The sequence below is a fragment of the Aethalodelphis obliquidens genome, unplaced genomic scaffold (assembly GCF_003676395.1).
Source record: "Aethalodelphis obliquidens isolate GAN/ISIS:26980383/991018 unplaced genomic scaffold, ASM367639v1 scaffold50, whole genome shotgun sequence".
In the NCBI taxonomy this organism is placed as follows: Eukaryota; Metazoa; Chordata; class Mammalia; order Artiodactyla; family Delphinidae; genus Aethalodelphis; species Aethalodelphis obliquidens.
In genome coordinates, this window is record NW_020837994.1 from 10,565,684 (window position 1) to 10,579,299 (window position 13,616).

The 13,616-nt window shown below is 37.5% G+C and overlaps 1 pseudogene; it reads right to left on the bottom strand.

Moving 5' to 3' along the window:
- Positions 1–12,063: 12,063 nt before the first annotated feature.
- LOC113607838 (charged multivesicular body protein 5 pseudogene) lies at positions 12,064–12,761 on the bottom strand (annotated as a pseudogene).
- Between the last annotated feature and the right edge of the window lie 855 nt (positions 12,762–13,616).

The window sequence follows — 13,616 nt, forward strand, 5'->3', positions numbered from 1 at the left end:
AAGTTGGTTTTTGATTACTTGGCCTGTTAAGCAAAGTGCTAGATGCTTCAAATACTGTTTATCCCAATCTTGTGAATGGATAGTTTCTGTAAGGGGTCCATGCAAGGGTTTGCCTCATAAGGAACTCCTCTTGGCAGTAAAATCATTCAGCTTCCATCTTGGCCCTTGCTTTTTCCTCCTGCCATACTGATGAGTATGAGCTGATGAGTGATGAGCATGATCTGTCTTGGACTCTACTCCATCTCTCCACCCCAATTCCTCCCACTTGCGACACAGAGTTTGGTTGCAGACTAAACCTAGGGCTTGTACTTCCCTTTTAAGTGTTCATTAAATGCTTCAAATTTAGCACAGGCCAGGGTAGAGATCATAAACTCAGTGTCTTAAGTGTTAGACTTTGCAGCTTGTTTATCTCCTTAATTTGGGCTGTTGATATCTATCTTTTCTATGTGCTAAGGTTACTTGGATGGTCTGGTAACAAGAAAATGAACAGAAGAGGAAGAAATGAAGTATTTTAGAAGCTCTTAGAAGTGAAAGGCTGCTTCTGATTGGATTGATTAGTAATAGCTTTGTGGAGGAGATAGAATTGAACTGGCTTGGCTCTTGGGGATGGATATGATGCCAAAAGGTAGTGATCACAGTGGTAAGGAAATGCATTCCAAAGGTGGGAACAGGACAAACAAAGCCTTAGAGGCAGGAAAGTATAGCATGTGTTTAAGAAATTGTGCATAGTCCAGCTTACCTGGATAAGAAGACAGATGAATGAGAGAAGAGAGAAGAAGAGGCTGAAATCAAATTCTGTTGCTGGAGAGGGAGATCATAGAGGGTGTGAAATACAGTAACAAGAAATTTAGATTTTTACCTAGCGCCAGGGAAGAACCACTAGAGACTTTTGAGCTGGGCAGAACAATTAACAGAGCTGCGATGTTTGGAAGATTGATCTAGAAGTATGTGGGAATGGAAGGGAGGGATTGGCAATGGATTCTATTACAGTAGATCAGACAAGACATAATGAAGATATGAACACCATAGTAATGGCGGTGGAGATTTTAAAGAGAAGAATAGTTATGTTGGAGGTAGTTTCCAAAGGACATGATGCCTGATTTAATAAAGGTGGCAAAGAAGAAAGAAGAATGAAAAGAAAAGGACTTTGAACTTTTTAATTTGGATGAGTGGGACAATCTTTAACATAAATGGAGAGGACAGAAGGAAGAGCAGATTGTACTGGTGGAGGACAGGCGGTGGACGCTGACCCTGAGGAGACATCATGAGGTCAGTTTTCAATATGCTTGGAGATACTTCTGCACATGGAGGCTACTGAAATCTATGCCCAAACTAGGAAAACTAAGGAAAAATACAAACAGACATATATGCACATTTTCATAAAACATAGATTCATATATCACATAACTCAGACCTGTTAGAAACAAATTTATATAGAGCTAGAGAGAACAACACAGCTGAACATACTATTTATGTGCACATACAGATGCCAGCACCAATATATTAAAAATATATGTGTGTGTGTATATACATGCAGAAATCTGAGTCAATGCATGAAAATATATATTGGCTTCATCTGAAATTGCTTAATAGTAAAAACTTTTAATTAACTTTCGAGTCTTTAATCCAAGAAATATTAATACTTACTAAAGGACTAGATTGTGTAAAATACTATGGGAAGCACTTTAAAGCACCAGAATGAGTATGTGCTTTGCTGCTTTTCTTTATTCAACTTTTAGTCAATTATGATAATAAAAAGAGTAAAAATAATTAAATACGTATTGAGAATTTACAATTATTATCCTGAAAATAACCTTATGAATTAGATACTCAAATTACATCTATTTTGCAAACAAGGAAGGTGAGGCACAACGAGGTTAAGACACTTACTCTAGTTTTCATACCTACTTAGAGAGACGTCCAGGAACTTCATCGCTACATATGTGGCTTCTCTAGTGGTTGAATTATACACATTATAAATGGCCATTAGTATAGTGACTTTTACAGTCAGTGTGTTTTATAGTTATTTTTACTTCTTGTGCAAAGCTGAGAGCATTCTTCACTGCATTTGCAGTTCAGACTTGCACTGTTACAGACTTTTATAACTGAAAAAATGTATATAACTATGAAGAAATTAAAACTGAAGATGTTTAAAAACATTTTCAAAAATAATGTAGAATTGGTGAAATTTTTTGCTAGACAAAATTTACCACTCTTTGAGTTTTTATTAAAAAATAAGGTGGTTAGGGCTTTCCTGGTGGCGCAGTGGTTGAGGGTCCACCTGCCGACGCAGGGGACACGGGTTCGTGCCCCGGTCCGGGAAGATCCCACATGCCGCGGAGCGGCTGGGCCCCTGAGCCATGGCCGCTGAGCCTGCGTGTCCGGAGCCTGTGCTCCACAACGGGAGAGGCCCGCGTACCGCAAACATAAATAAATAAATAAATAAATAAAATAAAATTAAAAATAAGGTGGTTAAATAAAGTCTACCTTTGGATTTAACAATGTTATGGCCTTAATATTTCCATTCTAGAACCTGGCCTTCAACTAGCTATATTATCTGTAAGCAGCAAGAACATCTTAGAAGGCATCTCATTTCTTATATAGGTTTAGGCTTCTTTGGCTTAGGCCACAGAAACCAACAGTCTACAAGTGTTTACTTATCTAGTTCCTGAGAAATTATGACTTAGAGTGTCCTTGGGAAAGTCACTAGAAAGACTTTTATTATAAACCTATTTCCTGGGAAACCACATGCACACTTCAGATTCTCTTCCTCGCATATTTTTGGTTGTTTGGCAAGTCTAAATGGATTTGCCTAATCACAACTTCCTATACATGATTAGCCATTTTTTTCTCAACTGACTGCCTGCACACAGACACCCCAGCTGCTTGCAATGACCAAATCTGTAACTGTGAGGTTAGGGAAATTTTTATATATTGTTAAGAAGAGACATTTTAAATCAGTAGTGCATATTACCCAAATATCCCTTACTGAAATACATGGCTATAAACCATTAGCCAGATGATTCTAATTGAATATTGGGAAGGCTAGTACTGCTATACAGACGAATCACATACATCAAAGATCATCTCAGAATTCGTGATTTGTACAATAGGTGGAATAAACATAAGGGTGTAAATTGGAAAACTGTAAATTTAATTCTACCACAAATGATTTTTTCAAGGAATCCCTTAACATTGCATCTGTATAACAAAAAGGAATAACACTGTTTACCTTCTGTCCCATGTAAAAACAAATAAACAGAACCAAAAATAATCCCCAAACAAAAATGGCCTGGGGCATTAAGAATGTCTATCAAATAGATCTACTAAATGTTTATAACTGTTCAAAATAGCTAAAGTAGCCATATTCATGATTTTTATATTAAAGACTATTGGTAAAAGTGAGAAAGTCAATCATTCAGGTATTTCCCCAACTCCAGATATTTGATAAAAAATGGGAAAAATTCAGAGTATTAACAGGGTTTTCAGACAGATGTCTTCCAGTTCTGCCTCCTTTTCAGAATCTGCACAGTCTTCTCAACATGTCCAGTAGAGTCCCCATACGGGTTCCTCCACAGCCTTCCCCATCTCACAAATGGCACCCCAATCCATTAGATTGCTCTAGTAGAAGGACCAATTAGAGTATGTCCAAGGGCCTCAACCTTGGACATACCCCACATCTAGATTACCAATAAGTGGCATCACTTACATCTTCACCATCCATTTTTCTCTACCTTCTCCAAGTGTCCCCTAACTGATCTCTGTTCCCACTCTTGCCCCCCTTCAATGCATTTTCTTTACAGCAGCTGAGTGATCTTCTAAAAACAACAAATTTGACCATATCACATGCTGAACATGTTTCAAGAACTTCCCATTGCATTTGAAATAAAATAACAAATCTGTAAATACGGTCAACGAAGCTGTACATGATCTGGCCCCTGCTCACCTTGACAATATCATTTCGTGTCATTCACTATCTTGTCATTAAACTTCAATCACAACTGACATCTTTCAGTTCCTGGAAGGTACGAAGATCTTTCCTACACTGGGGCCTTCATACTCACATGCTTTTTACTTCTGTCTGGATACTCTCCTCCACCCTTTGTCCAGCTAACTTCTAATTTTATTTGTATTTCAAAGTTTAGCTTAAGTGGCACTTCCTCAGGGAAGTCTTCTTTGACCCACTATTTAATTCGTGCCTCCTTAATCATTTATGCTCATTGATAGCATGTTTCCCAATTTAGATTATAGGTGTTTTCTACATCAGACCATAATCTTCTTGAGCGAGAATTCTCTCTGTTTTCTTTGTGAATCCTCATTGTCTGGGTCTGTGTCAAGTCCACAATAAATACTTCATAAATATTTGCTGAATCACTGAAGAACTAAATTAATGACCACATTCAGTTAGCTCTGTATTATATACTCATAATTGAGGCTAGTTAGCCCAGTTGGCGAGAGTGTTGATATTTACTATTGAGAATGCCCAAATGCTCAGTGAAGGGAAGATAAGGGTCTGAAAGCACATATTAAATTTTAAATTCTCTGGAGCATTTTGGATCTCCTGATTAAGATGAATCACATCTTCCTCTTTGTTCAATTGGAATCATGGCTCAAGTTCAACCACAGAGCTGATTTCATTCTGTCTAGCATTAAAGTGAGTTGGCTTTATGTCTCTCTCTCCCATTAGAACTTTCCGATTCTCCCATTAGAAGCACATCTGATTCATCTTCATTGTCTCCACTGCATAACAGTTTCCATGGCATGAGTTAAACATTGACAGAAATTAAAAAAAAATATATCATCATTCAAAAATAAAGAATAAAGGTGCCAAGGGAGGTTAAGACTGCAAGGTATCATCAGATTTAGTGTAGAATCCAATTTACTCTGATTCATCACGTCCTGAGTTCAAGGCACAGGGAAAGGCATCAAGGATTTAAACAATGACTAAAACAGTTTCTTTCTCTGTAAGTCAGTAAGCTCTATATAGAGAAACAAATCCCCATCAGTGATCTTTGTATGGTGACAGTACAAAAAAGTATGACTGACTCAACATAAACCCAACAGGACCAACAGGCCCACAGCCCTCTAGAGGAATTTGGCAGGAGCCTGCTTTCAGGGATGTAAAATTAACTCTACCAGTTTCCTGGTTCTCCTTTCCCCAGTAGAAAAAGCCCATCACCCATCAGCTCGGTGCTTTGTGACCACCTAGAAGGGTGGTATAGGGAGAGTGGGAGGGAGGGAGACGTAAGAGGGAAGAGATAAGGGAACATATGTGTATGTATAACTGACTCACTTTGTTATAAAGCAGAAACTAACACATCATCGTAAAGCAATTATACTCCAATAAAGATGTTAAAAAATAAATAAATAAACCAAAAGAAAAGCCCGTCACCCATATGCTGCATACTTTCATTGGGTTATTGCCTGGGTATTCCTGGTCGATTAATGCTCACCGGTCCCCACGTCTCACTCTCTTTGTCCCAGGGAAATTCCTGCCCCACTCCTGGCTCCAAGGAGAATATAGTTCAGACAGAAGTAAACCAGCTAGGGCCCTAATACCAAAGATAGAGATCCCCAAAAATGTGTTCCTGATAAAATTAAGGAGTTTTGACTCTCGATTCCCTAGAACCTTTAAGTGCTCTGCTGAGCAGCTGGAGGTCATCGAGTGACTCAGCACTCGATGACCTCCTAATGGATGGAAATGCTTTGCTGAGTGCTTTCAACTAGTACGTGCCTTAAGGCTGTGCTGAATAATTGCTGTTAATTGAATTGTAGAAATATCTACGTTATTTATATATAGTATATCTTTTTAATCAAAGTCGTGGGATGCTCATTTGGTTTAACTTTAAAGCACATGGCAAATATGATTTTAGTACATGTGTAGGATAGAAGGTCTTTTCTTTCATATCACCAGACATTGTGGTATGGAAATGCTTTACTTCTTTTCTTTCCGCCTACCTCCCCCAGAATTAATTATGTGATTTTAATGCATTTGAATTTAACTCACGAGGGATCCTTGATAACTTTATTAGATTACCAAACAACTGTAGCAGAGGCTCAAAGTATATGGAGCAAACTACAAATAACATGTATATACTATATAGTTAATACTTGTTGTCAATTTGTGCCAGCCATTATTCTAATCACCTTATGTATATTGACTCGTCTGATCCTCACAAGATTTCTAGGAGCAAGTGCTATTATTACCTGCATTTTGTAGATAAGAAAATTAAGGCTCAGAGAGGTTAAGCAATTTGCCCAAGGTCAAACAGCTAGTGAGCTGCAGAGCTAGGATTCCAACTTAGGCACTTTGGCTCTGGAGTCTGCACTCAACCAGAAAGCTTTTCTGCTCACCACTTGCCAGCTATTAGTTAAATGTTTAATTCTCATAAGCCCAATGGGATGCTACCATTATGATCCCCATTTAATAAGGGGGTTGGTCTAACCAACGTCACTCTGCTTGTAAGTGGCTGAACCAGGCTTTTAAACTCAGTCCCGCCTGAGTCTTGGGTCTGAGATCTTAAATACCACCCACCACTACCTTGCAGAGAAGGTGGTGTGCTTATTTGTAAATCACATATAGTATTAGAGATTACATAGATTTTAAGGGAAAGAGAAATAATTTACTAAAAGAGTATAGTGACTCTGTATTCAAAATCTTTTAAAATATTTAAAATACTCAAGCCAATTATTTGATTTTTCTAAAACATTTGAAATACTGTTAATATTAACTGTCATCATTCTGAAGAGCAGAGCTCAAAGGACTATTCTTAAAAATTAATATAATGATTCATCTTACTGTTTATGTGATTCCCCAGGGTAACTGCAATTACCTCAAGAGATTTGTGAACATTTCAGAAAAATAAATTTTAACTTATTTTGACTCTTGCAAGTATAAAATGCTATGTAGTACTTGAATACAACAGATAAGAGTATTATAAAATCAAAACGAATCACAAGTGTCATAAAAATATAATAATTGTTATTTCAGGATAGGCTATTTCAATTATTATTTTTCACATTACTATTTTACTAAAGGAGGGAGGTTACCATTTACATTTGAAAAGTTAGAAAGTATTAACATGCCGGCTAAGTCATGATGATCCGGTAAGATTAAAAATTTATAGAAAAATGTAGATGGTTGTTGTTGTTATTGTTTATAAGAAAATTTCCTCAGAAATCTATCCTTTCCTTCTCTGAGTTCATATTTACAGTAGTGGTTTCTTTTACTCTACATAAAAACCTACCATTATCATAGGATTTCAAAACTCATGGTAAGCGCTGAATATCAGACAATAGAAGAACGGACTACATAGATGGGTTATGGCATAATCTTTAGCCAAATAGGTTGTCACTGGTGTTCTACTGTGAGTTATTTATGTGTCTATTACCTTTAGGCCCTTTGAACAGCTTGATTTCCACAACAGTCTCCAAAATGGGTCGTCTTCTACGCACGTACAGCCGAACGATAGACCCTGCTTCTTTGAGCGCTTCCACTGCTTTACTGTGGGAAACCTCTGACACATCCACCTCGTTCACCCGTAAGATACAATCATTGACCCTGAAAGAAAGGAAAAGAGGCAAAGGTCAGGAGTGGCTAAGAGAATTTCTGAAAGAATCGTATGAGTATCTAACCTTAAGATGTGGGGAGGCAAAAGGTATAGGCAATTTAAAAATATTTATACTTGGAAGAAATACTTCAAATGAAGGAAATCGAGAAAACCTTGAACTCCTCAGCCTTCACAGTTTTCCCAACATTGACCACCCTACTGGTCAGGTCCCATACTGAACTCCAGTCCACTCTGACTGGGACTGCATCACATAGGGGGCAGTTAGAAGGACACATATTTTAAGGTCTCTGTCAGTCACATCAGCATTTTGATGGGTTTTAATTGCCTTGACTGAGGGTTACAATTTGAGTGGTTCTCAGAACTTACTCCCACAGACTATATAGACATAGCAAATGTAACTTTATAAATTAGTTTTTCTTGAATTTTTAATTTACTAGCTATAAAAGTAATATATAATCATTTTAGAAAATCTGAAAAATATAACATGCAGAAAGAAAAAAATATATATATGATTCAATCATCTGAAATAATGTTAGCTTTCTGGCAAATTATCTTCCAGTGTTTTTTTTTTTTCCCCTCAAATTCATTTCACGATATTATAGGGATTAAAGTCCAGATCTCACAAAATTCAAATAAAATCTCAATCCTTGCCCTAGGTACTTTCTTTAAAAACTAAGAATTATGACACGGCCTACATTAGACTTTTCCTTTTTGCCATTTTTTTTCATGGGAAGGAACAAGCTGACTTTTCCATTAAGCTTTCTAGATACTTTATAGTTCATAGTGGCCATGAACTGTAAATCTCTTTTATATTCACAATAATAATTAGTGAGAATATTAATAATGGTTAAGGGTGTCAGACTTAAGATTAGAAGGAGTTCTTCCCCTCACTCCACAGATCCATTCTCGTGTTCCCCATCCCAGTTCGCTGTGTTGTTCGGAGTAAGAAATAAGGGGCTACCCCTGCTTCACCCCTCCTCCCACCACCCATTCGGCTCCACCTGCAAAGTACATCTACAGTCCATCCAGGTTCCTCATCTCCAGTGCTACCCCGTTGGCTGAAGTCAACATCATCTCTCACCTGAACTACTTCCACAGCCTCCTACCTAGTCTCTCCGATCCTCTCTTGTCACCTTCCAACTCATTCTCCACAGTGCCCAGGATAAAGTGGACATGGTTGGTTGCTTAACCCCCTTCCATTCCATTCCCCACTTCCTTCTTCCAAACAGTGCCTGATTTTGTTCAGGTGATCTATTCTTCAGCAAATTTTTGTTAAATGAACGAAAGAGCAAGTCTAAGTTCAATTATTGGGCCCTCTATTTCCTAAGTTTGTAAACATTGATAATTTTTTTAACTTCTCTAAGCCTCCACAGTCTCATCTATAAAATAGATATAATATTAATGCCTACGATAAAGGGGGACTTTGGGGAAGTTTAAATGTGGTAATGTCCATATAAGTCCTTAGCACAGACCCCAGTATGTAATAAGCACCTAATAAATGGTTGTTATTGGTAGCAGTGCACAATTTGTTGATTTGCAATATTCTTAACTATTGGATTCCTTCCATAGTCTAGTGGAATAGGATCTATTACCCATATTACACAGATAAGAGTTGTTCCAAGTGGTTAAGTTCTTTGTCTAAAGCTGTCAGCAATTTGATTAGAGATTGGATATGATCCTAGGTCTTATTTCAAAATTTGTTCTTTCCTCTTAGGACACATACGTCTAACGTGATGAATAGTTTCATGTATGTTGTGCGCATCAATTTAAAATTGTAACACGGTAGTGGAAATATATAAAAAGTATGGGAAGAATTTTCCTATCTTTTTTGTTCATAACTTTTCTATATGTATTTGCGGAACTGAGTGATAGGAACTCTTGGCTCAATGAGAACCCTGATTAGCTTCAAATTCTTGAGCTAGAACAATTTCACTTACAAAGATTCAGTGGTGTCATTTCATCATCACAGATGCTATGGCTTTAATAGGTTTATACAGACATTTCCTCTCTGACTGACTAAAAAAAATCATGGAAAACTACCAATTAAAATAGTTTTGAGAATGTAGGCATCACGGGTGCCAGCCGCCCTGCAGCAGCTGGTCCTTTGAGAGTGGGTAATTTTGTCATCTCATGATAATGCAAAAACATAATGTTTACCATCACCCTATGCTCAGCATACTAATCATATATTAAAACACTGCTTTCCATAGGAGGGAGTGGCTGACATTAAAGAGAAAATTCTGGATGCTCTATCTATTCAAACTCTACTAAATTTTTTCCTTTTGTATACACTGGAATCCTTAATTGTCAAATGCTGGGGTGAGGAAATCACAGCCTAAATCAGATGTTTTTTTCCTGAACATGTGGACAAAGTAGGCAGCTTTAGTGCACTAAAAAAAACCCACCGGACTAGCAGTCAGGAGGTTTGGATTTGAGTCCCAGCTGTGTATCAGCTGTGCGACCATGGTCGAGTCACTTCATCTTTTTGAACTTCAGTTTCCCATGAAAAGAGAGTAAGCATGCCTACAGTTAATGACAGGAGTAACCAGACAGATAAATAATGGAGGTATGCGTAAACTGTAACGTACCATATATGAGAGAGTTGCAGCTATTGATAGGTGAATCAAAGGTGCTGTGCTCAGAATTTGTTGAAAGGTAAATAGGATGGAAATTGAAATTTTTAAAGGGTCTACTATGTGCCAGATATCATTTTGGTGACTTCATTTATTTGCTCGTGTTTAAATCAAACCATTTATAAAACACAGATTCTTATTTTACAGACAACGAAATTTTACTGACAAGGTCACCGTGTTGGTGAGGGCAGCAACACGATTCCAATCTAGTTTTGTCCTTTCGTGGAGCCTATGCCGATACAAAGTTACTCAGAGTTGATTGTTTAAAAAAAAAAAAAGGGAATGTGAGGGGAGAAGTTTATATTCAAATTCTTAAAACAGAAAAGAAAGGATATCAAGCCAAACTAGGGAACTCAACTTTCCTTCCTCCCAATCACTTGAAATAGCATTTGGCGAGAGGGTCATGGCTATTTAGAATTAATTTGCTTTCTCTACCAGTAAATAATCTCCATGAGTAAAGGCAGCACTGGAATTCATTCTGAAACATATAAATATACCACTAGCTTCAAACTCAAATAACACTGTTTCAGTGAAAAGTGAAGTCTTTATCGTATTTCTGAGACATTGCATTAGAAAGCCATTTACATACAAACTTTCTCCCTACTGTACCCACATAATTAAGTTGATGGTTTCACTCTTTCAGGGCTTGCTGTTTTGGATATAAGTCTACAATATCCTTTTTGTGGACCAGTATTGTCCATGAAATTAAAAGGTTAATTTTAATCTTCCTAGTCTCAGTTCCTTTGGACATTTTGGTACATTTCCTTGCAGAAAATATCTTTGAAACAAAAAGTACATTTCATCACTAACATGTCCACAGAATCACATCTAAAATTTGCACTAAGCAGGGAATTCCCTGGCTGTCCAGTGGTTAGGACTCAGCGTGTTCACTGCTGAAGGCACGGGTTCAACACCTGGTCAGGGAATTAAGATTCTGCAAGCCGTGTGATGCGGCCAAAAGAAAAAATTTGCACTAAACAAATATTCTGGAATATGATATAATATCACTGAAAAGTCAACTAATACTTAAAAATTATTTGTTCTACTCTGAAGATAGCTAAAATAACGTGTAATGTCTACTCTCATTCATAGGTATTAAAGTATGTTCTATTGTAAAACAAGGTTTGTGATTTTATACATTTGTAAGGATGTTAATTCATTAAAAATAATCACTAAATGCCTGTATTAATTTTTTTAAAAAAACCTGTTTATTATGTATTAAAAAATAGTGGGAGGAAAGATAAAGTTTCAGCTCTGGTTCTTTGTGGATGTGGAGATTATGGATTTCCTTTTTTTCCTTTTGAAAAATATTTATTGAGTATAAATAAATGTCCTATACATTAAATATCAAGAAATATTCATTATTGATTACAAGTCTGCTGTAACACTGAAGGAACCACAGAATCAAAATAGCCACCCATGATACAGTAGTGATAATTCCATTCCAGTATTGGACACAGTAATGATTTACTCACAAGACACAACAAAACTCACCAAACAATGCCATCACTTTAACCAACCTATAATACCACAAGAGAAAATGGTTTTGAATCATAATATGGACAGTCCCACTAATCTCATCTTTGTCATCAATTTATCAGGTCAATTTGAGATTGTGGAGATATGCTGTCATAGAACTTAAAGATTCCCATTTCCTTGGTTTTATTTCAAAATTACTATTAAGGAATGAAGTTATACATACCCAATGATAATTTTAAGTAAGATAGTCTTTGATAAAAGAAAAGGAATAAAAATTTAGTATGAAGAAAGCTTCCTTCAAGCAATGAATCTCTTAATGGAAAAAAAAAATGAAAGCAATGTAATTAACTTTTCCTCCACAGAAAGGAAAGAAACCTAAATCTGTTATGGCAAACTTGGAAAGATAAATATTTCCTAGTCCCAGAATATGTGTTTATTTTACATGATGTACTTGAATGATGCAAGTCTATGAAGCAGGGATCTGTGGCAATCCAAATTCACCCACCAGGACTCCATCCTTATTCTTTGTGTCAGTGGGAACACCTTCTGGAATTGCAGGGCAGCTGCTGCTTCATCCAAATAACTGTCTTTATCAGCCAGAAGCTCATCGCCCAGTGCATCCAACTCTGCTTCTAGGTCATCTTCATCTAATTCTGGGGTGCCGTAACTACGACTCAGTGTTTCTTGGATTTCATTTGCATCTTCCATCATATCCTCTAGCTGGTCTTGTACATCCTCAGCCTGGTCAATTTTTACTTGCCTGTATGCGTTCTTCATTTCCTTTACACCCAGTTTCATAGCATCAACCGTGGTCTTGGTGTCCTTCAATGACTGGATGATGTAATTGGCTTGTTCCATGTTAAATGACTGTTGGGCAAGACTGTCCCATGCTGCTCATACCTTTCCAGGACCCTCTCTCATCGTCTTGATCTGATCCTTATACTTCACTAGTTCAGCATCCAGACGAGAAATCTTCTTGTCAATGGATTCTGCCCTGCTGTCCTCCGTGCCAATGCAGTCAGTCAGTCAAGCTGGGCGGCGGAGCCTTGGGTTTCGCTTTCCCGAAGAATCGGTTCATCTTGGGTGGCCACGAAGAAAACCAAAACGTTTGAGCAAAACCAGAAACGGAAGCAGAGTCACCTCCGCCTCCGACTTGACTTCCGGCCCTCCATGCACAAGCGCAATGTGCCTATTCGGATGTTTTAAAAAGCATATTTCGATATTTGTTTCTTCCAAAAGTTCTATAATGGACATACATCATCGCAGAGAACCTAAGAACATGGGCCTGGGAGCCTTGGCCACACCGAGACACGACTGGGATCTTGTCCCAGCTCTAGAACTCAGGAGCTGTGTGACTTTGGGCAAGTCCTTTGACATCTCAAAGCTTCAGCTTTTGCATGTGAAAATAGGGATAATAAGATTGCTGTACGGATTAAATAATATATGTGAAATATTTAGCACAGTGCCTGAAAAATGGTAAGCTATTATAGTCATAAAAAAAACAAGAACAATTTTGCATGAGAAAGGATGTGAAAAGACTATAGTGGAGGGGAAAAAAATTCTAAAGGGACAGAAAGGAAGAGAGGGCTACCATCAGGTACTGAAAGTATTTTTGAAATTTTATATGGAGAAGAGAGAAAGAGATGCAATGAATGGGACTTGGGGGAAGAAAAATGTAAAAATAAGGCTTTTAAGTAAGTCTTGTTTTGTGGAGTATAGCTTTATTCCCCTTTCATCTTCCCTCTCCCCTACCATCAAGAAAATAGTCAGTTCTAATATAAACTATAGCTTTATGGTAGCCATAGAGAAAGCTTCTAAAGATCAGCTCACTTGGCAGAATTCCCACCAGCTCGTGACTACTCTGTCCTTGCCCCACTCCACACCTGTAAACACATCCAGTCACTCAGACTGCTCAAGGCTTGATTCAAAAGGA